This window comes from Triticum aestivum, chromosome 5B, assembly GCF_018294505.1.
Source record: "Triticum aestivum cultivar Chinese Spring chromosome 5B, IWGSC CS RefSeq v2.1, whole genome shotgun sequence".
NCBI lineage: Eukaryota > Viridiplantae > Streptophyta > Magnoliopsida > Poales > Poaceae > Triticum > Triticum aestivum.
In genome coordinates, this window is record NC_057807.1 from 669,396,813 (window position 1) to 669,423,228 (window position 26,416).

The 26,416-nt window shown below is 44.2% G+C and overlaps 1 pseudogene; it reads left to right on the plus strand.

The window, feature by feature from the left end:
* LOC123115223 (expansin-A7-like) overlaps positions 1-19,241 on the plus strand; it is a 32,708-nt pseudogene extending 13,467 nt beyond the window's left edge.
* The last annotated feature ends 7,175 nt before the right edge of the window (positions 19,242-26,416 follow it).

Genomic DNA, 26,416 nt, shown 5'->3' on the forward strand with positions numbered 1-26,416 from the left:
GGGAGTGGATCCACGGGCATGGAGAGAAGGTCACAACCACGGCGCATCCCGCAGCCACGGCGCGGCCTCGCAGGTCCCCGCGCGGAGGTGCTCCAGCAGCGGATCCCCGCCGTCGCCGGGTGGCCAGACGCCGTCGACGGATCTGGAGCGCAGGGAGGGCGGGGAGGAGGGGAGCAGTTGCGCGAGGGGAACGAGCCGTCGGGGCCGGATCGGCGGTGGTGGGTGTGGGTGGCGGCGGTGGGAATCGTGGGAGGGGGCTCACTCTCTCTCGATCTGGACTGGATCGAGATCGGTTCGGTGGGTGGGATCGGGAGGGGAGGGGAGAGGGGATTGCGTGCCACGGAAGGAGGCCGGGGACAGGAGGAAAGGAGGCCGGGTAAGGGAGGAGGTGGCGGCGGCAACGAGACGAGGACGAGGGAGGAGGAGTACGGCGGCGGCGGCGGGGGAAAAGGGAGCGGGAGCGGCAGCGGCGATGGGGATAAGTGAGCTAGGGTTTTCGTGGGTGGATGAGGATGAGAGGGAGGGGGGAGAGCGACGAGGGGGGAGTGTGAGCTGCCGTTGGATCCGGGCGCATCCGACGGTGCTAATCCATGATCCGCGTGAGATGGTTTTGGACTAATAAAAACGCAGTACCCTTTGATGATTTTAAGACCATTTAAATTGGTCATAATCGATTGAAAATAAGATGTTAAAACATGTCTGCTATTTGACGGCCTAGAAAATTTATGAAAACAAATAGAAATAAAAAACTTTGCATTGTGTCACCAAGTGTGACCTACTTTTCAGTAAGAATAACAAACTTTGAATAATGCAAATATCATAAAAAAGTGTTCTTAGAAATAAGTTTTCGGTAAGAGAATTATTTTTCGAGTGTCCAAACTGAGTTTTTTTGTGAAGGACCTATAATATATTTGTTGCAAAATTGGACCAAATCATTTTTCTGAAATACCAGGCCATATTTAATGCACAATTGACCAAGTTATTGGGTGTAAAAAGTTTTGATCCACCTCTAATGAAAAAGACGAATTTCCGTCGATTCAGCTGGAAGCGGGTCAAATTTGAACTGCGGCTGCCTCATAGTTTTCTATTTATTTTTTTTCCAAAAATCATTTCTAGGTACATAAGTATCTATTTAATCAGAGAAACACCAAAAAAATTCCAAGATTCAACCACTAGCTAGGAACGGTCATTCCCGCCGTTTTGACCACAATTTGAAACGGGCATAAAAAATTCAAAAAAAATCAAAAAATTGGGAAACCTTCGCATTATGTCATTATATGTGACCAAGTTTCTAGGAAAAATAATAAACTTGTAATACGGCAATTATTTTAAAAAAGTGTTCTCATAAATGAGCTATTACGCGTGAAGATTCAGAGTTTTCAAGCCAAATGATCAATCTTATGGCCACGTTCATGGCATAGTTTGTTCAAATGATCTCATATTGTACACAAGGGTGCATCTTGGAATTCCAAACAATATTTCTTAAGGGATTTTTTATTTTCTTTGCATGGAAAATTCATTTCCATTTTCCGAGTGCCCGAAATGAGTTTTTTTGTGAAGGGCCTACCATATATTTGTTGCAAAATTGGACCAAATCATTTTTATAAAATACTAGGCCATATTTTATTCACAATTGACCAAATGGTTGGGTGTCAAAAGTTTTGATCCACCTCTGGTGAAAAAGACAAATTCCTGCCGATTCAGCTGGAAGCGGGTCAAATTTGAACGGCGGCTGCCTCATAGCTTGCTATTTATTTTTTCCAAAAATCATTTCTAGGTACATAAGTATCTATTTAATAAGAGAAACACCAAAATTTTTCCAAGATTCAACCACTAGCTAGGAACGGTCAAGCCCGCCGTTTTGACCGCATTTTGAAATGGGCATAAAAAATTCAAAAAAAATCAAAAAATTGGAAAACCTTCGCATTGTGTCATTATATGTGACCAAGTTTCCAGGAAAAATAATAAACTTGTAATACGGTAATTATTTTAAAAAAGTGTTCTCATAAATGAGCTATCACGTGTGGAGATCAATGGCTTTCAAGCCAAATGATCAATCTTATGGCCACATTCATGGCATAGTTTGTTCAAATGATCTCATATTGTGCACAAGGGTGCATATTGGAATGGCAAACAATGTTGCCTAAGGAAGTTTTCATTTTCTTTGGACGAAAAAACCATTTTCCATTTTTCGAGTGCCCAAAAGGAGTTTTTTTGTGAAGGACCTCCCAAATAATTGTTGCAAAATTGGACCAAATCATTTTTATAAAATACTAGGGCATATTTGATGCACAATTGACAAAATGGTTGGGTGTAAATTTTTTTGATCCACCTCTCGTGAAAAAGACAAATTCCCGCCGATTCAGTTGGAAGCGGGTTAAATTTGAACTGCAGCTGCCTCATAGTTTGCTCTTTATTTTTTCCAAAAATTATTTCTAGGTACATAAGTACCTATTTAATAAGAGAAACACTAAAAAAATTCCAAGATTCAACCACTAGCTAGGAACGGTCATTCCCGCCGTTTTGACCACATTTTGAAACGGGCATAAAAAATTCAAAAAAAAAATCAAAAAATTGGGAAACCTTCGTATTGTGTCATTATATGTGGCCAAGTTCCCAGGAAAAATAACAAACTTGTCATACGGCAATTATTTTTAAAAAGTGTTCTCAGAAACGAGCTGTCACGTGTGGAGATCAATGGCTTTCAAGCCAAATGATCAATCTTATGGCCACATTCATGGCATAGTTTGTTCAAATGATCTCATATTGTGCACAAGGGTACATCTTGGAATTCCGAACAATGTTGCCTAAGGAAGTTTTCATTTTCTTTGCACGGAAAATTCATTTTTCATTTTCCGAGTGCCCAAAAGGAGGTTTTTTGTGAAGGAACTACCAAATAATTGTTGCAAAAATGGACCAAATCATTTTTATAAAATACTAGGCCATATTTAATGCACAATTGACAAAATGGTTGGGTGTCAAAATTTTTGATCCACCTCTGGTGAAAAAGACAAATTCCCGTCGATTCAGTTGGAAGCGGGTCAAATTTGAACTGCAGCTGCCTCATAGTTTGCTCTTTATTTTTTCCAAAAATCATTTCTAGGTAAGTAAGTATCTATTTAATCAGAAATACATGGTTTGATGGCGAGACATCAAGGTTTGGACGGTGGCCGAGGGCCCCAACTCTAGAGCGCGTAAGCTCGCATGCCCGCCGCGTGGTCACCGCGTGACGTGGCGTTGCCATGTGTTCTGGGCGGCCTAGGCATGTCTAGTGGGTTGGGCACTCCCCAGGTAGGTGCTAAGAAGAAAATCACAACATAACATTCTCACGAGGAGACCGATCGATGCTCAAACATGAATAAGCAGCCAAGTGTTTGATTTGCGGTACGGGAAATGCACATGGCTAATGGGCGTGAGTTTTGGCTGAGGATGATCAGTTACTAAGAAGACCGTCTTCACAAATTTTCAGCTCAAAAGGAGGAGCCTAGGTGGTACTTGCTTTGCAAACTACCACACTGGACATAACTACAAATGTTGAAGCTCGGCTCAAAATAATGAATGGATTGAGCTGGCATTTGGTGGAGGATGGTTATTTGGGCATAGGAAAGCACTGTAGAAAATTGATACCATTTGGACATGCCAAAGTGGTACTTCCTTCACAAAGTGCTGCTTTGAATAGAATAGGAAAATGAATATTTTTGAATTATTTTTGAACTAGGCAAGGAAGGTTTTTGACATATTTGATGAAGATATGATCCAAACAATTTATGAGATTTTTTGGGAATTTTTGGAATGACAGAAATATAGGTTGCTTCACAACCTAGGGCAAAAACTGCCACATGGACATGACACATAGGCAAAACTGATGAGATGGCGCCTAGTCATCACAACCCACCACAATCTACAAGGCTATGACCATCTATATTGGTCATTAACAACTAGAAATAAGGCAGCAGACTAGCACTGTTTGCTTTGTGACCATTTTGTGTAAGGAAATTACGACCTTTCTGACCAAAATGGTCACAATGGTTTAGGGTTTGGAGCCCCCCGAACAGCTTTTGACCAATTGGTCTGAAATGGTCATAAATCTATGACCAATTCTTCCAGGGTCACTGACAAAAGGTCACAAGTTGACATATTTCTTGTAGTGAAGGGCATAGAGAATTTCGATGTGTTGCTTGGGCATTTGGACCTTGCATTGCAGCAGTTCCCCACCTTCGACCAGTAATAAGTGTGGATGCATCATTTCTATCAGGAAGATACAAGGGCACATTGATAATGGCTTGCGAATATGGTGCTAACAACAAGTTAATACCTCTTGCATTTGGCATTGTGGAGAAAGAGGACACAACTAACTGGGGCTGGTTCATGAGATGGCTGCGAAGGGAGGTAATTGGTGTTGGAAAATTCATGTGTGTGATTTCAGATCGCCACAAAGCAATCAAATGGGTGTTTAAGCAGCCGCACCTTAGTTGGAACGAAAGTGCTGGTGAGTGTGTGCATCGTTTTTGCTCTCAACATGTCGCAGTGTAATCAGTAAAGCTACAAGAAAATAGCATAGGAATCAATTATGCTCAGCTGCTCAAGTACTATGTTATTTCGTAACAGTTCCGAAATTTATAATATTTTCATTCGATGCACAATACCTTTTATGAAAGACAAGGAACTAATTTATATTATTTCATAAAAGTTACTTTCATATGAATCTATTAGACAGAATAAGAGACAAGTAGTAAATCCTTAGTCAGAAGTAATTTGAAAGCATCTGCTCCTTGTACAGTTTAATTTGAAAGCATCAACACTGTAATCACTAATTAGTGGGCTAGTAGAATGCCTGGCCGGAGTACTGTTGTTTAATTGGGGGATAGCACAATGCGTACCTTCTATGACAACAAATTACAGTGTAGCACCCTGGGAAGATCCAACAATGATAGGGACGGCGTACAGAGAAGCAATGGAGATAAGGAAGAGGTTCGAACACCTCCGACCAACTTGCTGATGCCGCCACAGCGGCGTTCTCCGCCCACCCCCTTTGGACCAGAGGAGGTCGGGGCCAGCCGTGAGGATGTGGGTGTCGAGGATGAGCCGGAGGGAGGGGCGGTCGTGAGGAAGCAGGGGACGAGGCGGAGGCCGAGCCGATCGTGAGGAGGTGGGGGGCGAGGCGGAGGCGGAGGCGGTCCGAGCAAGGTGGGCAGCAGGGATTTGCCGGAGGCTAGGGCCGGCCGTGGTAGGAGAGGAGATGAAGTGGGCGACATGCATGAGATGGATGCGGCAACCGCGAGCAGGCTTGACCCAACCATATGGTGAATGGATGCTATCCAAAACAGCGTCCAGGGGTGGACGTCACGCTATTATCATGTGCGTCCATATAGGGACGCTGTTGTTGACCGCGTCCTTACTATATTTAAAATTTCCATTTACAGTTTATTACTTTTCTAATTACTGGACTATTAATTACTATTAATAAAAATTTCGGGCACCGGGTGGATGCCCATGCCCGGCAACTGGGGCCAGAACTGGCAGTCCAACGCCATCCTCGTCGGCCAGCCGGTGTGACAGCCCTTGCAAGATGTTAGTCGTAAGGATATGTTTCTTGCTCCGGTGTTTTATTTTGGGAGTAGTCCGTTTGAGGTTTGTGGGATGGCTATTGTGGTGGGTGATGTTATGCGTCTTCTGTTGTCTTTGGCGGGAGTGGACGTGGCTCCGAGTGCGTCATGATTTCAAGAGGATTCGGCCCTGATTGCATTGGTCTTTGGCTGATTTTTCATAATTAACTGGACAACTATCTTTTTAATTTGCCTTCGTTCAAAAAATAATATCTTCTATAACACTAAGCCCCCCATTTTAGAAAGGCTTACAATCAATTGAGGTCTCCAATTGAAATTGGGTCACCCGATTTAGACCGGGTCAACAATTTCTTAAAGCTCCCTCATTTAGTTCTTTTATACGATACACCGTGCTTTCTAATTTCTAAGGCCACACAATTAATTGAGTTCTTCAATTTAAATCGAGTCGCTCAATTTTGACCAGGTCAACAATTACTCAATGAGCTCACCCATTAAGTCACTTTTGTTCCCTAATTTTGAAGCTCTTGAATTCGATTGAGGTATTCAATTATGGAGCCAATCCTTTTTCAAATCAATCAGTAGCAACCGACATATAAAAACATATCAATCATGCGCACTCTCTCATCACATCGAGAAAAAAACGCCACCATGTGATACTGTAGCACCAATATAGTACATGCAGCTATCGACGTAGAAATTTCCTCACGTAAATATGAGTTTCTTAGCGGATAACATAAAATCACATCAAGAAAGGCTCATCAGATCATCAAACAATAAAAAAACAATACACACTCTATTTTCTTTTGAAAAGTCAAATTCCTTCAACTTTGACCGCCACCTGGTCGTGCCTTCGGTGAATACTAGTCCATCCGTCTTTTTTTGCAAAACGGCATGACCATTAAACCAGCCCACCTGCTCAGACCGCACTAGCTCCTCTCTCCCTCTCCTCCCGCACCCGCTCGCTGTCTCCCTATCCTCCCACACCCTCTCTGCTCGTCGCCGCTGCCGAGGTCCTCGAGCTCGTTGGCGTCGACGACGGCTCGATGAGCACGTCGTTGGACGCTGAGCTGCCGCCATTCGCGCCGTTCGGGAGGGGCCTGCGCAACGTCCCTCTTGCTCCTATGTGTCGTCATGATGATGCCTCGCCGCCCATGTACAGTACGTCGCCGTCGCCAGCAGCTCCGGTGCTCGATCTGTATAATTTAGCTCCGGTAAAGAGTTCCTGGTGGGATCAGTTGCGCGTACGAGCTAGGGTTTGGGATTTTGTTGTACTTTCTAACGGATTGGGTGTGGGTGGTAGGGTTTTAGCAGTTCTTGATGAACTTAGTGGCAGGCCAAAAATAGGGTTGCGTCTTGTGTTAGGATGGGGTGTTCACAGTTGTTCTAGTGTTTGTAGAGACTTGGAGTGGTTAGGGTTCTTTCTCCCACTAGTAGAAAAACACCTAATAGACCCGGTTCGTAAGGGCCTTTAGTCCCGGTTCATGAACCGGGACTAATGGGCCGTTACTAATACCTCCACCCATTAGTCCCGGTTCAAACCAGAACCGGGACCAATGTGCCTCCACGTGGCCCTGTGCGCCGAGCCCAGTCAGGTGGCCTTTGGTCCCGGTTGGTGGCTCCAACCGGGACCAAAAGGCATCCATGCGTCAGCATTCCATTGGCTGGGGTTTTTGTTTTTTTTGAAAGGAGGGGAGGTTGGGGGTTTTGGGGGGTTAATTTAGGTGTTTCATATATTGTGTTAGCTAGCTAATTAATAGAGAGAAGTGTCCTCTCTTATGTTCGTGCTTGGTCGACGCTACGTACTATATATACATAAGTGATCGAGAGAAGCATTCAGTACAGAAGTTCGTCATGCATACCGAGAGAAGTGATCGATCGACCTCTCCTTCTTCGAGAGATTGGTCGAACAACAAGTTTTCGTATCATGTATCCGACGCTACTGGCTACATACATGTACAATATGTATAAGATCTCTTAATTACAAACCCCTAGCATTTGAAATCAATTTCCACATGGTATTCTCCGGCTTTATTGATGACGTGGTCAAGAAAGAATCCCGCCAATTCCTCTTGAATTGCTTTCATGCGATCTGGTTCTAGGAGTTCATTTCGCATCTGCCACGTCTAATTTGAAGAAGGGGGTTAATTAATACATATATATGAATGAAACTCAACAGAAATGATGGTGTAATAAAATGAAATTGTGAATATTATTGCTTACGCACTTCATATTGTCTTTGAGAGTAGCCCCGCTTGTTTTTCAAAGTCGCGGTGTGGATGAACTCGCACACGTAGTATCCACAGAAATCATTTCCTTCCTCCTGCCACAAGCACTTTACGAGAAATAGAGGTCAATCAAACTGATAATGAAGCATTATAAATGGCATTGATGAAAGTATAGCTATAGAATCAACGGGAGATGCGCGCAACTAGCTAGCCAGTAGTACTTACTTTCGGCCATTTATATGTCAGCTCCTTCGGCAGTCCCGGAGCTTCTGCGGTGAACTGTTTCCAAACCCCGCAAGACAAAGAAAATTATTATTATTACTTGAGATATCAGGAAATGAACAAAAAGTTGCCGATATGGTGCGATAATGATTGATTGAATTTACTTGCTGAGCATTTCAGTGATGTCCGCATAGGATTTGGGATCTTTCCGTCTCGAGTCTAAGACGGTTACTAGTCCACGCTCAAGCTTAATCTCCAGAAGAATATAGTGGTACCTGCGCACACATGCATAACTCATCAATTACATTACTATAAGCTCGCTTGAGTAATAAGGGAAACCGAATATGCACACGACAGTAACACTCACGGGCCGTTGTAAGGAAAGAGTATGGTATCTTTGTTTTGGTTTTTGATCAACGATTGTAGCAAGTTGTCCTCGGCCTCTTTGACGTTCTTTTCAACCAGAAATACATCTATGATATTTGTGTTAATGAACCCAATATCATAAATTTCTTGTTTTTTGCACTCGACGATCTTCAATCTGCATAATATATATATTGAGGATAATTAATTATAAATACATGCAATGAAAGAGCCGAGCTATATATAGAGACTTAATGACAGAAATAGTACTTACAGGCAGTAGCAAAAGACCATTAATTTATCGAGGGCCTTTTGATTGAAGAACTCGAAGAACTCCTCAAATGGAACAGTCAACAGATCATTTGCAACGAGATCGTGCTCCTCTTTAATATGCAGATACAAAGCATTCTTACCCTCAGACTCTCTGCAGGTTTCCATGTACCAATTATGGAATCTTCGCATCATTGTTGTGAGAGATTTTTCATCTTTGACGAGAGGCTTCCCGTAGTCGTATCTGTGTCCGTCCACCTCCAAGAAATCAGGAAGTGCATCGTCAGGCAGGTAATCATCAAGATTGCCATAACCGGCCACCATCCCTGGAGCATTAGACACATTGAGTGGGGGGCACGATTGCTGTGCTTGTTCGCCGAGCTGGGCAATTTTTTTCCCCTTTGATCGTTCTTTTGACCTTTTAGCACTGACAGTAGTTCCCGACCGCTGGGCTTGGAGATATGTTTGTTCAGTAATGCGCTCATAGTTGGTTCTCGGCGGAGACTTTGGTGGTTTCCTCAGGGCGTCGAGAGTGCGCTTTGCTTTCACTGGATCTACCTTCTCCTCCGGAGGTGGATGTCTCTTTGCTTTCACCCCTTCAAAGAACTCCTTCATGTGGGTCCACACAATCGTATCGTTTTCCTCCTCGGACCTCTCGTACGGTAACTTCTCTAGAGGCTTGAGAGATGATGGACCGTATTTGTATTGCCTCCGCCTCTGGTTGTGCTGCTAGACGCCGGAGCAGACGGAGCGGCTGCGGCTTCTGTCTTCTTTCGTGCTTGCCTACGAGGCGGAGGAGAAGGAGTACGACGCACCGGAGCAGCCGGGGTGGCGGCGGGTCTCTTCCGCTCTTGCTGGCGAGGCGGAGAAGGAGGATGTTGCTGGCTGCTCGGGAGCGCCGGCGCAGGCGGAGAAGGAGGCGGAGTGCCGCCATGCGCCGGAGAAGGAGGCGGAGTGCCGCCACGCGTGTCCTGATCGTCACTCGCCGGAGGAGGAGGCGGTGGAGGAGGCGGAGTGCCCTGACTCGCCGGAGCAGGAGGAGGCGGAGGCGTCCAGTTCAAAAGGTTGATGAGCTCCTTCTTCCATAGGCATGGAGTCTTCAGAGCAGAACCCAGCCTAGTCTCCCCTTCACCAGTAGGGTGGTCAAGAACGAGGTCCTCAAATCCCTCCGTTATTTCATCCACCATCACCTTAGCATATCCTTTTGGAATCGGCTGCCAGTGATAAGTTGTGCCGGGTCCACTAGGATAAACTTGGCCAACAGCCGCCTTGACCTTGAAAGTCATCCATCGCGCCATCATGTGGCAATTTTGAGACTCCATGATACCATCCATGGGATAGCTGGCAGGAGCCGTCAAGACATGCTCCGGCTGAAGCAGCTCGGTGGAAGCCACGCTGCTTCTCGGCTGAGATGGCGGGGTAGTTTCGGGGGAAGCTTTGGTAGGTCGTTTGCTGCGATCTGCTGCTTCTTGTTCCTCTTCTCGATCCTCTAGCCCCATTACCCTTTCGTGCAGCGCCTGCAGTTGGTCCTGCTCCAGTTTCTTCCTCCTCTCGTGGGTTTTGTAACCCCCTGCGTCCAGAAAACCAACCTTCCACGGAATGGAGCCTGGCGTGCCTCGTGTCCGTCCAAGGTGCTCAGGATTCCCAAGGGCCATTGTGAGCTCGTCCTTCTCCCTGTTTGGAAGGAACGTCCCTCGCTGCGCTGCATCGATATAGTGTCAAAGGTTCTTGACTGGTATTTCCAGTTTCTCGTCCGTCCACTGGCAAAACCCTATTGCAGGGTCCAAGGTTCGGCCAGACCCGAAGAACCAAGTCCGGCAACGGACTGGCCATCTCATTGTCTCTGGTTCGATCCCTTTTTCAAGCAGATCATTCTCAGCCTTGGACCACTTAGGCCGGGCTTGCAGGTAGCCACCTGACCCCGTGCGATGGTGAAGCGTCTTCTTCACAGCATTTTTCTTGTTTGTCTCCGACATCTTCTTACTCTTTTCCGATGTCTTGTGGGCCACAAATGCGGGCCAGTGATCTTTGATCTTCTCATATTTGCCGATGAATTCTGGTGTCTTTTTATCTTTGACAAACTGGTTGAGCTCTTTCCTCCACCTCCTCATTAGAGCTGCCATCTTCTTAAGAGCACACGACTTGATTAATTCCTCTTTAACTGGCTTCTCCGGATCCTCCTCTGTGGGCAGGGTGAAATTTGCCTTCAGCTGAGTCCAAAGATCTTCTTTCTGCATATCATTGACATAAGACACTGGAGCATCTTCCTCCTTAGGCTTATACCATTGCTGGATGCTGATCGGGATCTTGTCCCTAACAAGAACCCCGCACTGAGAAGAAAATGCCTTCCTTGTCCGGATGGGTTCAATCGGTTCGCCGTCAGGCGCGATTTCTATGATCTCAAACTTTTCATCCGAGCTCAACTTTTTCTTCGGGCCTCGTCTCCTTACCGAAGTTGTGCTCGATCCGGAGGGCTAGAAATTATAAGGAAGAAAGACGAGAGTAATTAATATGTGTACATATACCAAAACAATGGAAGCATCAATTAACTAGTCAGCACGGGCTTAACTAATATATATATACCTGGTCGGGCTCGGTTCGGTCACCGGAGCAGTCAGCACGGTCTCCTTCTTGTTCCTCCATTGTGTCACCGGAGCCATCATGAACATAGTCCTGTTCTTGTACCGGCATTAATGGGCCGAAGCCATCATGAACATAGCCCTCTTCTTCACCCCGTTCTTCCAGCTGACCAACAATGGTGTCGAGGAGAAATGACGCAACTTCATCCCTTCCATTTGAGATTATGTCCCTCAATATCGCTTCTGCTTCTTCGTCTCGGGTGTGCTCCATAGTTTCTACAAATATTTACAACATGTCAATTATCATTCAAACATGGTACAGATGGATATATATATATATATATATATATATATATATATATATATTAGTGGCAAACATAGAACTAGCTAGCTAATCACAATAAGGAATCATGTTAGTGGCCTCGACGCTGCTTCTCTAGGGTTTGGGGTCGCCTCGACACAACGCTTCAAGGGTTTGGGGTGGCCCTCGACGACAACGCTCTTTTAACTTGATAAATTTGGGTGGCCTCGAGAGAGTTAATTTGTCGGGTAGGGGCGCGGCGGGAGGGGGTAGGAGACCAACATCGTTTTCTCTCTAGGGTTTGGGTGTCCTCGAGAGTTATCGGGGAGGGGGTATCGAGAAAGGAAAACAATTAAGGAAAAGGAAGAAAAGAGAAAGAAGGAAGAAGGAAGAAGAAGAAGAAAAATAAGAAGAAAAAAAAGAGGAGAAGAAGAAAAAATAGAATTTTTTTCTTCTATTTTTTCTTCTTTCTCCTCTATTCCTTTCTTCTTCTCCTCTTCTTTTTCTTCTTTTTTCCTCTTCTTATTTATTTCTCCTCTTCTTCCTCTCCTCTTTTTCTCCTTTCTTCCTCTTCTTATTTTCCTTTTTCCTCTCATTCTTTTAGTATTGCTTGTTTTAAAAAAAATGTTCAAATAGAAAATTTCGAAAAAAACAAAGGTTTTGCCTAATGCATTGTTCATATGAATATACAAACATTTGCATATTCTACAATAATTAATATCACCAAAAAAAATCTATGAACAGAAAAAAACCTAACTTTTCTAAAGATCTATCTTTTGCATATATGAAAACATTAATACACATATGAACAAAAAATACATATATGAACAAAAACACGCTCTGAACAATTTTTGAACATCTACATACACATAGCCATATACATACACATATACATTATATATATATATGAACAAAAAAATTAAACTAATAAAAATGAAAAAAAAACAGAGCCGGTGCGGCGCGGCGGCTCACAGCGGTGGCGGCGCCGGGGGCGGGCGACGGCGACGGGGCAGCCTGGCGACGACGACGGCGGGCGTGGGCTCGGGGAGGCCGGCGTGGGCTCGGGGAGGCCGGCGACGACGACGGGCGCGGGCGACGGCGACCGCGACGGCGGGGGCGGCGGGCGGCGTCGGGGCAGCCTGGCAGCGACGATGTGCTCGGCGTCGTCGGGGGGCAACTGGTGGCGATGAACTCTGCAAAACTGTGAAGTGCTACTTATATACAAGGAGCATTGGTCCCGGTTCGTGACACGAACCGGGACTAATGCACCCTTTAGTCCCGGTTGGTGCCACCAACCGGGACCAAAGGCCTCTTTTCGGCAGCCCAAAGGGCGGGAAGCTGCGGCCTTTAGTCCCGGTTGGTGGCACCAACCGAGACTAATGCCTCCCCCTTTAGTCCCGGTTGGTGCCACCAACCGGGACCAAAGGCCTCTGTGCTACCCGCCTCGGGGCCAAAGTTTAGTCCCATCTCGCTAGTTGAGAGGGGCACACAGTGGTTTATAAGCCCCACTGCCACACCCCTCTCGAGCTCCTCTCCATTGCAGGCTTACGGGCCTAGTTTCTACTGCTTTGCCTGATGGGCCTTCTGGGCCTACTGCGGGCATGAATCCTGGCCCAAAGTAGGGATTCAAGTCGTATTCAGGCCGTGTGGGCCCAGTAGGTGGCATTTTTTTTGTTTTTTGTTTTCTTTACTTATTGTTGCTATTTTTATTTTTTTCCATTTTTTTGTTTTGTTTTCTGCATTATTTATTTTCTTTTGTTTTTTGCTTTATTTTTTGATTCATTTTGCTTTTAGTTTTAGGAAAATTATAAACTTTCTGTTAGTGCCATTACTTTTCAAATTTGAAAACACTTTTTTGTTTTCTTTCTTGCTTTATTTATTTTATTTTGTTTCTACTTACAACAAAATACTTATTGTTGTTTTTTTTGTTTTGTTTTCTACATTATTTATTTTCTTTTGTTTTTTATTTATTTTTTAATTCTTTTTGCTTTTAGTTTTAGGAAAATTATAAACTTTCTGTTAGTGCCATTACTTTTCAAATTTGAAAACACTTTCTTGTGTTTTTGCTTTTTTTGTTTCTACTTACAACAAAATACTTATTGTTGCTATTTTTAATTATTACGAGGGCCGAACCATAAGACATTAAAGCATTTCAAATGAACTCTGAAAAAGTTGAAAGTTGGCATGGTATCATAAATTGACCCACACATAGCATGTGCATGTACAAAACGGACAATGGTATCATACTCGTCAGTTACAAAGTTGGCATTGTATCATCATAATAGTTGCGGGAGAAAGTCTTCACTTTTTCTTCGCTTGTGTCATTTGCTTATTGCGCCGTAACCATGGATAATCTTCATCGTTTATTAGGATGCTGGGGTCAGCCTTGACTTTAAAGGGAGGAATTTCATAAAACTTTTCATAATCTTCAGACATGTCTGTCTTGTCCTCCACTCCCACGATGTCCCTTTTTCCTGAAAGAACTATGTGGCGCTTTGGCTCATCGTATGATGTATTCGCCTCCTTATCTTTTCTCTTTCTCGGTCTGGTAGACATGTCCTTCACATAGATAACCTGTGCCACATCATTGGCTAGGAAGAACGGTTCGTCAGTGTACCCAAGTTTTTCCAGATCCACTGTTGTCATTCCGTACTGTGGGTCTACATGTACCCCGCCTCCTGACAGATTGACCCATTTGCACTTAAACAAAGGGACCTTAAAATCGTGTCCGTAGTCAAGTTCCCATATGTCCACTATGTAACCATAATATGTGGCCTTTCCCCTCTCGGTTGTTGCATCAAAGTGGACACCGCTGTTTTGGTTGGTGCTCTTTTGATCTTGGTCAATCGTGTAAAATGTATTCCCATTTATCTCGTATCCTTTCCAAATCGTAATAGTCAAAGATGGTCCCCTGGATAACAAGTACAACTCATCACAAACAGTGTTGTCACCTCTGATACGTGCTTCCAACCAACTACTGAAAGTCCTGATGTGTTGACATGTAATCCAGTCGTCGCACTGCTCCGGGTGTTTGGAGCGCAGACTGTTCTTGTGTTCATCAACATACGGGGTCACCAAGGTAGAGTTCTGTAGAACTGTGTAGTGTGCTTGAGACCAAGAATATCCGTCCCTGCATATTATTGAGTCCCTTCCAAGCGTGCCTTTTCCAGTCAGTCTCCCCTCATACTGCGATTTAGGGAGACCTATCTTCTTAAGGCCAGGAATGAAGTCAACACAAAACCCGATGACATCCTCTGTTTGATGGCCCATGGAGATGCTTCCTTCTGGCCTAGCGCGGTTACGGACATATTTCTTTAGGACTCCCATGAACCTCTCAAAGGGGTACATATTGTGTAGAAACACGGGGCCCAGAATGACAATCTCGTCAACTAGATGAACTAGGACGTGCGTCATGATATTGAAGAAGGATGGTGGGAACACCAGATCGAAACTTACAAGACATTGCACCACATCACTCCTTAGCCTTGGTATGATTTCTGGATCGATCACCTTCTAAGAGATTGCATTGAGGAATGCACATAGCTTCACAATGGCTAATCGGACGTTTTCTGGTAGAAGCCCCCTCAATGCAACCGGAAGCAGTTGCGTCATAATCACGTGGCAGTCATGAGACTTTAGATTCTGAAACTTTTTCTCTGCCATATTTATTATTCCTTTTATATTCGACGAGAAGCCAGTCGGGACCTTCATACTAAGTAGGCATTCAAAGAAGATTTCCTTCTCTTCTTTGGTAAGAGCATAGCTGGCAGGACCTTCATACTGCTTTGGAGGCATGCCGTCTTTTTCGTGCAAACCTTGCAGGTCCTCCCGTGCCTCAGCTGTATCTTTTGTCTTCCCATACACGCCCAAGAAGCCTAGCAGGTTCACGCAATGATTCTTCGTCACGTGCATCACGTCGATCGAAGAGCGGACCTCTAGGTCTTTCCAGTAGGGTAGGTCCCAAAATATAGATTTCTTCTTCCACATGGGTGCGTGTCCCCCAGCGTCACTCGGAACAGCTAGTCCGCCGGGACCCTTTCCAAAGATTACGTGTAAATCATTGACCATAGCAAGTACGTGATCACTGGTACGCATGGCGGGCTTCTTCCGGTGATCTGCCTCGCCTTTGAAATGCTTGCCTTTCTTTCGACATTGATGGTTGGTCGGAAGAAATCGACGATGGCCCAGGTACACATTCTTCCTGCAGCTTGCCAGGTATATACTATCGGTGTCAAGTAAACAGTGCGTGCATGCGTGGTATCCCTTGTTTGTCTATCCTGAAAGGTTACTGAGAGCGGGCCAATCATTGATGGTCACGAACAACAACGCCTTTAGGTTAAATTCCTCCTGTTTGTGCTCATCCCACGTACGTACACCGTTTCCATTCCACAGCTGTAAAAGTTCTTCAACTAATGGCCTTAGGTACACATCAATGTCATTGCCGGGTTGCTTAGGGCCTTGGATGAGAACTGGCATCATCATGAACATCCGCTTCATGCACATCCAAGGAGGAAGGTTATACATACATAGAGTCACGGGCCAGGTGCTGTGATTGCTGCTTTGCTCCCCAAAAGGATTAATGCCATCTGCACTTAAAGCAAACCATATGTTCCTTGGCTCACTTACAAACTCATCCCAGTACTTTCTCTCGATTTTTCTCCACTGCGACCCGTCAGCGGGTGCTCTCAACTTCCTGTCTTTCTTACGGTCCTCACTGTGCCATCGCATCAACTTGGCATGCTCTCCATTTCTGAACAGATGTTTCAACCGTGGTATTATAGGAGCATACCACATCACCTTCGCAGGAACCCTCTTCCCGGGGGGCTCGCCGTCAACATCACCAGGGTCATCTCGTCTGATCTTATACCGTAATGCACCGCATACCGGGCATGCGTTCAGATCCTTGTACGCACCGCGGAAGAGGATGCAGTCATTAGGGCATGCATGTATATTTTGCACCTCCAATCCTAGAGGGCATACGACCTTCTTTGCTGCGTATGTACTGTCGGGTAATTCGTTATCCTTTGGAAGCTTCTTCTTCAATATTTTCAGTAGCTTCTCAAATCCTTTGTCAGGCACAGCATTCTCTGCCTTCCACTCCAGCAATTCCAGTACGGTACCGAGCTTTGTGTTGCCATCTTCGCAATTGGGGTACAACCCTTTTTTGTGGTCCTCTAACATGCAATCGAACTTCAGCTTCTCCTTTTGACTTTCGCATTGCGTCCTTGCATCGACAATGACCCGACGGAGATCATCATCATCGGGCACATCGTCTGGTTCCTCTTGATCTTCAGCAGCTTCACCCGTTGCAGCATCATCATGCACATCGTCTGGTTCCTCTTGATGTTCAGTAGCATCACCGTATTCAGGGGGCACATAGTTGTCATCGTACTCTTCTTCTTCACCGTCTTCCATCATAACCCCTATTTCTCCGTGCCTCGTCCAAACATTATAGTGTGCCATGAAACCCTTGTAAAGCAGGTGGGTGTGGAGGATTTTCCGGTCAGAGTAAGACTTCGTATTCCCACATATAGGGCATGGACAACACATAAAACCATTCTGCTTGTTTGCCTCAGCCACTTCGAGAAAATCATGCACGCCCTTAATGTACTCGGAGGTGTGTCTTGAACCGTACATCCATTGCTGGTTCATCTGCGTGCATTATATATAATTAAGTGTGTCAAAAATCATTACAGAACATCATGAATAGATAATTAAGTGACCAAATTAATAGAAGTTCATCATCACATTAAAACCAAAGTACATACATAGTTCTCATCTAACAACATAAAGCTCTGCAGAGCATCTAAATTAATTAAACCATACACTGAAACTATGTAAAACATTTCAATGCGAAAACAAATGCGATCATAATCGCAACCAATGTAACAACTGATCCAACGGCATAATGATACCAAGCCTCGGTATGAATGTCATATTTTCTAATCTTTTTAATCTTCAAGCGCATTGCATCCATCTTGATCTTGTGATCATCGATGACATCCGAAACATGCAACTCCAATATCATCTTCTCCTCCTCAATTTTTCTAATTTTTTCCTTCAACAAATTATTTTCTTCTTCAACTAAATTTAACCTCTCGACAATAGGGTCGGTTGGAATTTCCGGTTCAACAACCTCCTAGATAAATAAAATCTATGTCACGTTGGTCGGCATAATTGTCATAAACAATAAATGAACCAATAGTTATGAAAAGATAATATATACCACATCTGAATCATAGACAGGACGAGGGCCGATGGGGGCGGATACCAAAACCATCGCACTATATAAGATGCAATAATAAAAGTAAGAAAATTATACAAGTATCTATATAAACATACAAGTAAGAGTTTTTTTTCCTTTTAGAAAGAAGATAAGAACAAGAGGCTCACCACGGTGATGCCGGCGACGAGATCGGCGCGGGCAATCGACGACGGTGAAGACGGGGACGGGATGTGACAGACCGCTAAACCTAGACAAATATTGAGAAAAATGGAGCTTGGAGAGGAGAAAGCTTAAGTAGTGTGGCTCGGGCATTCCATCGAACACCTCGTGTGCATAGTAGGTGAGCTAGAGCACCACAAAGCTTTCTCCTCGCCGACCACGAAAAACAGAGCAGTGAGAGTGCTCTGCTCGTGGGGTATATATCAGCAACTAATTGGTCCCGGTTCGTGGCTTGAACCGGGACTAAAGGGAAGACTTTGGTCCTGGTTCAGGCCACCAACCGGGACAAATGGTGGTGGGCCAGGAGCAAGGCACATTGGTCCCGGTTCGTCCCACCAACCGAGACCAAAAGGTCCAGACGAACTGGGACCAATGGCTCACGTGGCGCGGCCGGCCCCCGGGGCTAACGAACCGGGTCCAATGCCCCCATTGGTCTCGGTTCTGGATTGAACCGGGATTAATGGGCTGACCCGGCCTGGACCGTTGCCCCCTTTTCTACTAGTGTCCCCCAATTTGTCATGGGTCTAGGGGCCTAGGGTTTAAGAAGTAAAGGTTGATTATAGTGTGAGAGTTCACTTGGTGTGCATAATTGTTTTAATTTGCAATTACATCAGCTCTAATTTACCAAAAGTGGTTGCTTTATGACCTGTACGATCATACATTTGTTAATTGGAGGCCAGGAATCTCTGCTTTTCTTTCTAAAAAATTCTGAATTCTGTACTGTCTGAACCTCTCTATACTTGCCTTTGTCTGAAATGTCTGAACTTTTTTCACTTTGATTGTTTTGCAGGACCCTTAAGCAACCACTTCTCTATTGAGGTCATACATGGTGGCTATTTTCTTTGTGCTCGCAAGCATAGGGATTATCACAAAGGTCACTCCATTTGATATGATTACTGTGACATAGATAATTGGACACCTAATGTTGTTGCCAGTCTAGTGGAGGAAATTGGATATGCGTTTTAGGGCATGATCGAGGCTTATTGGTGTGTTCCTGGGTTGACAGTCTACAAGAATGGATTAAGAGAGATTAAGTTAGGGGACAACACTATGACAGAAAACATGAAGGATTGTGCTCTGAATTGTAACCACTTCCAACAGATTTTCCTTGATCATGATGAGAGCATGAGATCATTTATTTCTCCTGTTCCTGTTCACTCTGAGGATGAGGATCCTCCAATTGCCAGGTTCAGTGGCATTAGGCCAAAGAAGGAGTGCACACCAACAGCAAAGGGAGCAGGCACAACGGCAGCAAGAGGAGCAGGCTGAGCTCACTCTAGTGGAACAGGAGCAGGCTGAGCTCCCTCAAGTGGAACAGGAGCTGCCTCAGCATGATCAAGAGCATGAGCATGATCAATAGCATGAGAAAGATGAAGCAGAGTCAGAAAGTGGAGCATAGTCAGAAGAAGATGATTTCATACCAAGTCCACCCCAGCCGGGAACTACTTATCTTCCATCTCAGTTTAGGTTTAGGGCCAGAAAATCCTGTAGGTTTTAAACATGGATGCAACAGATGCAGTTGGTGATTTAGTAATCCATGGTTCAGATGAAGAATACAATCCTCAGCTTGTTGATTCAGACATTGATCTTGAAGATGATGATGAATTATTTGCCAGAAATGTTGATTGTGAGAAAGGTAAAGGTGAAGCAGTGCCAGAAGAACATGATGATCCTATTGAAGATGTGGATATGTGTCTGCCTTCTTCTTATGAAGATAAGGTGAAGCCAAATTTCAAAAGTTTTAGAGAGAAAGACCTCACTAAACCACAGTTTCAAGTTGGCCAGACCTTTGGATCTGTTGGGTTCCCGAGGAAAGCTATCAAAGAGTACAGTTGTCAGGAGAGAGTTGACATTAAATGCCCCAGAAATGATAGGAAAAGACTCAATGCCATTTGTGAAGATGGGTGCCCTTGGACCTTGGTGAAGATGGGTGCCCTTGGACCTTGTCTGCATCATTTGATGGGAGAATCAACTGCTTCATGATCAAAAGATACAACCCAAAGCATACATGCATAATGAAATGGTGTGTTAAGTCATTCACTGCTCCTTTTATGGCTGGAAAATATGTTGATTCTTTCAGAGCAGATGAAAACATGAATACAATTTTTTTGCAAGGGTGGTACAGAAAGATTGGAACATGACAACAACAAGGAGCAAGCTCAGAAGGGCTAAGAGGCTAGTGAAGAAAGTCATTGAAGGAGATGAGTTGGAGCAGTACAACAGCATGTGGGATTACACACAAGAATTCAGAAGATCAAACCCAGCCAGTTCTTTCTATGTGGGTGTCAGTGATGGCATATTTGGAAGTTGTTATTTCTCTCTGGATGCATACAAAAGTGGTTTCATGCAAGCCTATAGGCCTGTCATTTGTTTGGATAGATGCCACCTGAAGATAAAGTATGGAGGTGTTATACTGTGTGCTGTTGCATGGATCCTAATGATTGCATTTACCCTCCAACTTTTGCAATTGTTGAGGTAGAGAACACTGACACATGCAAATGGTTTCTGTCAAATCTGAAGAGTGACTTGGGAATTCTAAACACAGAGCCATGGACTATAATGTCAGACAAGCAAAAGGGGCTGATCAAGGGAGTGAGGCAGCACTTTCCTGATGCAGCGCACAAACACTGTGTTTGGCATATATGGCAGAATTTTCAGCAAACACACAAAGGAGATGTTCTTAAGAACTAGTTGTGGAAGTGTGCAAGGAGCACAACACCAGAACTGTGGGCTGAAAGCATGGAGGAAATGAAGGCCATCAGCCAAGAAGCATACAAATGACTTGAGCAGCTACCACCCAACACTTGGGTTAGTAGATTCCAAAGAGAATTGGTCAAGTGTGATATCCTTCTGAACAACAACTGTGAGGTTTTCAACAAATATATTCTTGAGGCTAGGGAGATGCATCTCAGATCAATGATTGACATGATCAAAACACAACTCATGGTCAGATTCTACAACAAAAGAAAGGAGACAGAGACCTGGCCTGGCTCAATATGGCCAAAAATTAGGATAAGAATTGAGAAGAATATAGAGCTGTCAGCTACATGCATGGTTTCAGGGGCTGGTGATGGCATCTTTCAGGTTGACAACAGGAACATGACATACATTGTTGACATGAAGGAAGAAAGCTATACATACTAAAGGTGGGATCTTAGTGGAGTTCCATGTCACCATGCAATTGCATGGTGCAGGCATGAGAGGATTGATCCTGAGAGTTTGGTGCACTCCTGTTACACTATAGAAGCATTCAAGCTAGCATACAAACCCATTATCAAGCCTTGCAGAGATAGGAATGAGTGGCAGAAGATGAATGGTTGTGAAATCAAGCCATCTGTCTATGAAAAAAAGTAGGGAGGCCTTCAAACAAGAGTAGGAGAAAGCAGCCTTATGAGATTGAAAAGAAAGATGGAACCAAGGTGATGAGCAGACATGGAATCATAATAACATGTTCATACTACCATGAAACATGCCACAACATCAAAGGATGTAATCAAAGAAAGGCTGGCATTTTGCCAAATCTAGCAGAGAGAACAACAAGAAGGGGGCCAAGGGCCATTCCTGATGATGTGTTAGATGTTGAACTTGTTCTGACACAACAAGATGATGGCTAAGGTACACAGGAGGAGGTTCATGTCACACAAGATGATGGTGAAGTTACACAGGAGGAGGGCCACTTGATGGCCAAGTTACACATGAGGAGGTCCATGTTGATGGACAAGATACACATGAGGAGGTCATTATCACACAAGATGATGGACCAGATACACTAGTTGTTGATAACCCACAAGTATAGGGGACCGCAACAATTTTTGAGGGTAAGTATTTAACCCAAATTTATAGATTCGACACAAGCGGAGCCAAAAAATATTTGAAGGTATCAGCAACTGAGTTGCCAATTCAACCGCACCTGGAGATTAATTATCTGCAACAAAGTGATTAGTAGCACAGTAGTATGATAGTTTTGATGATAGCAGCAGTAGTGACGGTAACAGTAACAGTGGTAGCAGTGATATTGTAGCAGTAACGACAGCAGTAGCAATAGTAGTAACTTAGCAAGAACAATGTATGATAAATTCGTAGGCATTGGATCGGTGACTTGTTGGATGATATTCATCATGTGATAGTTATAACCTAGGGCGATACAACACTAGCTCCAGTTCATCGATAATGTAGGCATGTATTTCGTAAATAGTCATACGTGCTTTATTAAAAGAACTTGCATGACATATTTTATCCTACCCTCCCGTGGCAGCGGGGTCCATATTGAAAACTCAGGGATATGAAGGCCTCTTTTTAATAGAGAACCGGAACAAAGCATTAACACATAGTGAATACATGAACTCCTCAAACTACGGTCATCACCAAGAGTGGGCTCGGTTGTTGTCATTCCGGGGTTGTCAGATCATAACCGTAGTAGGTGACTGTAACTTGCAAGATCGGATCTAGAACATGGATATAATGATAAAATCATAAATGGTTCAGATCTGAGTTCATGGCACCCAGGGCCAAAGTGACAAGCATTAAGCATAGCAAAGTCATAGCAACATCAATCTAAGAACATAGTGGATACTAGGGATCAAGACCTAACAAAACTAACTCGATTACATGATGAATATCATCCAACTCCTCACCGACCAACGAGCCTATGAAGGAATTACTCACTCCCAGTGGGGAGCATCATAGAATTGGCGATGGAGATGGGTTGGTGATAACAAAGAACGAAGACCCCCCTCTCTGGATCCCCAAATGGACTCCATATCTGCCCTCCCGAGGAAGAACATGGCTTCGTGGCGGCTCTGTCTCATGGATCACGATAATTCTTTCTCCCGGTTTTTTTTCTGAAAATATGTGATTTTATAGTATCAGGGGGTCGTCTGCGGGGCTACCAGGTGGGTACAACCCACCTGGGCGCGCCATGGTGGGTTGTGCCCACCCAGGTGCCCCTCTCCTGCAGGTCTTGGCTCTAGAAATTCTTATTATTGATATAAAAAATCCTCGCAAAGTTTTGTTCCATTCCGAGAACTTTTATTTCTGCACAAAAACAACACCATGGTAGTTCTGCTGAAAACAGCGTCAGTCCAGGGTTAGTTTCATTCAAATCATGCAAATTAGAGTCCAAAACAAGAGGGAAAACATGAGAAAAAGTCGATACATTGGAGACGTATCAACTCCCCCAAGCTTTAAACCTTTGCGTGTCCTCAAGCAATTCAGTTGATAAACTGAAAGTGAGAAAGAAAAACTTTTACGAACTCTTTTGCTCTTGTTTGCATAAATAAGCTTAAACAACACCCAAGTTTTCAGCCAACATTATAACTAACCATGTCAACAATAACATTTAAAGATTATAGTGACTCATATCAATGACATAATCAGCTAGCGAGCAATAAAAAAATATCTCAAATAGCAACATGTTGTCAAAACAACCATGATATCTCAAATATGACAATAATGGTATCTCGCTAGCCCTTTCTGAGACCGCAAAACATGAATGCAGAGCACCTCCAAAGTTCAAGAAGCGACTAAACATTGTAATTCATGGTAGAAAAGATCCAGTCATGATGCACCCAACATTAGCTACACATAATGCATAAATCATGACAGATGTGCTCTACTCAGTTTCTGGCGCTTGTTTTAGAAGGTGGTGACACAACATAAAAGTAAATAGATAGTCCCTTCGCAGAGGGAAGCAATGATTTGCAGAGGTTTCAGAGCTCAATTTTTAAAACAGAGATAAATGATATTTTGAGACATGCACCCTTCTTATTCACTTCACGACCATCAGTTATCAACATCTTCCATGCTAAGCACGCTAGTGGCGCTTCCCAAGCGATAAAGTAATGGTTGAAGGAAATATGCCCTAGAGGCAATAAGAAAGTTACTAGTTATTTCCTTAAATTCATGATAAATGTTTATTATTCATGGTAGAATTGTATTAACCGGAAACTTAGTACATGTGTGAATACATAGACAAAACATACAGTCCCTAGTATGCCTCTACTTGACTAGCTCGTTAATCAAAGATGGTTATGTTTCCTAACCATAGACATGTGTTTTAATTTGATGAACGGGATCACACCATTAGGAGAATGATGTGATGGACATGACCCATCTGTTAGCTTAGCATTATGATCGTGTCAGTTTCATTGCTACTGCTTTCTTCATGACTTATACAAGTTCCTCGGACTATGAGATTGTGCAACTCCCGAATACCGGAGGAACACTTTGTGTGCTACCAAACATCACAACGTAAAAGGGTGATTATAAAGGTGCTCTACAGGTGTCTCTTAAGGTGTTTGTTGGGTTGGCGTATATCGAGATTAGGATTTGTCACTCCGTGTTTTGGAGAGGTATCTCTGGGCCTTCTCGGTAATACTCATCACTATAAACCTTGCAAGCATTGTAACTAATGAGTTAGTTGCGGGATGAAGTATTACGAAACGAGTAAAGAGACTTGCCGGTAACGAGATTGAACTAGGTATGAAGATACCGACGATCGAATCTCGGGTAAGTAACATACCGATGACAAAGGGAATAACGTATATTGTCATAAGGTTCGACCGATAAATATCTTCGTAGAATATGTAGGAACCAATATGGGCATCCAGGTTCTGCTATTGGTTATTGACCAGAGAAGTGTCTCGGTCATGTCTACATAGTTCTCGAACCCGTAGGGTCCGCACGCTTAACGTTTGTTGACGATATAGTATTATATGAGTTATGTATGTTGGTGACCGAATGTTGTCCGGAGTCCCGAATGAGATCACGGACATGACTAGGAGCTCCAGAATGGTCCGGAGCTAATGATTCATATATTGGATGATATGGTTAGGCCAAGGGGTCAGGCCCACGGGGCGATAAGTCAGTGCAAAAGGAGTTTTGCGGAGGCCAGGGGGCTAAACGCCAGAGACCTTGGCATCTGGCCCTGGGCCAGACGGTGAGACCCATGGCGTCTGGTCCAAACGCCAAGGATTGTGGCGGTTGGTCCTGGAGTCCGAGTGGGACTCTTGCCTTTCGGGCAAAACCGACTTTGAGGAGGCTTTTGCTCCAAGTTTCGACCCCAAGGCTCAACATATAAATAGAGGGGCAGGGCTAGCACCAAAGACACGTCAAGAAACACCAAGCCATGTGCCGGCAACCCCGTCCCCTCTAGTTTATCCTCCGTCATAGTTTCCATAGTGCTTAGGCGAAGACCTGAGGAGATTGTTCTTCACCAACACCGTCACCACATCGTCGTGCTGTCGGAACTCATCTACTACTTCGCCCGTCTTGCTGGATCAAGAAGGCGACGACGTCATCGAGGTGCTGAATGCGGAGGTGCCATACATTCGGTACTTGATTGGGGCGGATCGTGAAGGTGTACGACTACATCAACCGCGTTGATAAACGCTTCCGCTTAGCGATCTTCAAGGGTATGAATATACACTCCCCCTCTTGTTGCTATGCATCATATAGATAGATCTTGCGTGTTCGTAGGATTATTTTTGAAATTACCACGTTCCCCAATAGTGGTATCAGAGCCAGGTCTATGCGTAGATGTTATATGCACGAGTAGAACACAAAGAGTTGTGGGTGATAATAGTCATATTGCTTACCAGCATGTCATACTTTGATTCGGCGGTATTGTTGGATGAAGCGGCTCAGACCGACATTACGTGTAGGCTTACGCGAGACTAGTCCTTCCGACGTGCTTCGCACATAGGTGGCTACTGAGTGTCTATTTCTCCAACTTTAGTTGAATCGAGTGTGGCTATGCCCGGTCCTTGTTGAAGGTTAAACGACAAACTTGACGAAAAATCATTGTGGTTTTGATGCGTAGGTAAGAACGGTTCTTGCTAGAAGCCCGTAGCAGCCACGTAAAACTTGCAATAACAAAGTAGAGGTAACTTGTTTTTGCAGGGCTTGTTGTGATGTGATCTGGTCAAGGCATGATGTGATATAATTTGTTGTATGAGATGATCATGTTTTGTAACAAAGTTATCGACAACTGGCAGGAGCCATATGGTTGTCGCTTTATTGTACGCAATGCAATCGCCATGTAATTTTTTTACTTTATCACTAAATGGTAGCGATAGTCGTAGTAACAATAGTTGGCGAGACGACAACGATGCTACGATGGAGATCAAGGTGTCGCGCCGGTGACGTTGAAGATCATGACGATGCTTCGGTGATGGAGATCATGAGCACAAGATGATGATGGCCATATCATGTCACATATTTTGATTGCATGTGATGTTTATCCTTTATGCATCTTATTTTTCTTAGAACGTCTATAGCATTATAAGATGATCCCTTACTAAATTTCAAGGTACAAGTGTTCTCCCTAAGTATGCACCGTTGCTACAGTTCATCGTGCGTAGACACCACGTGATGATCGGGTGTGATAAGCTCTACGTTCACATACAACGGGTGCAAGCTAGTTTTGCACACGCAGAATACTCGGG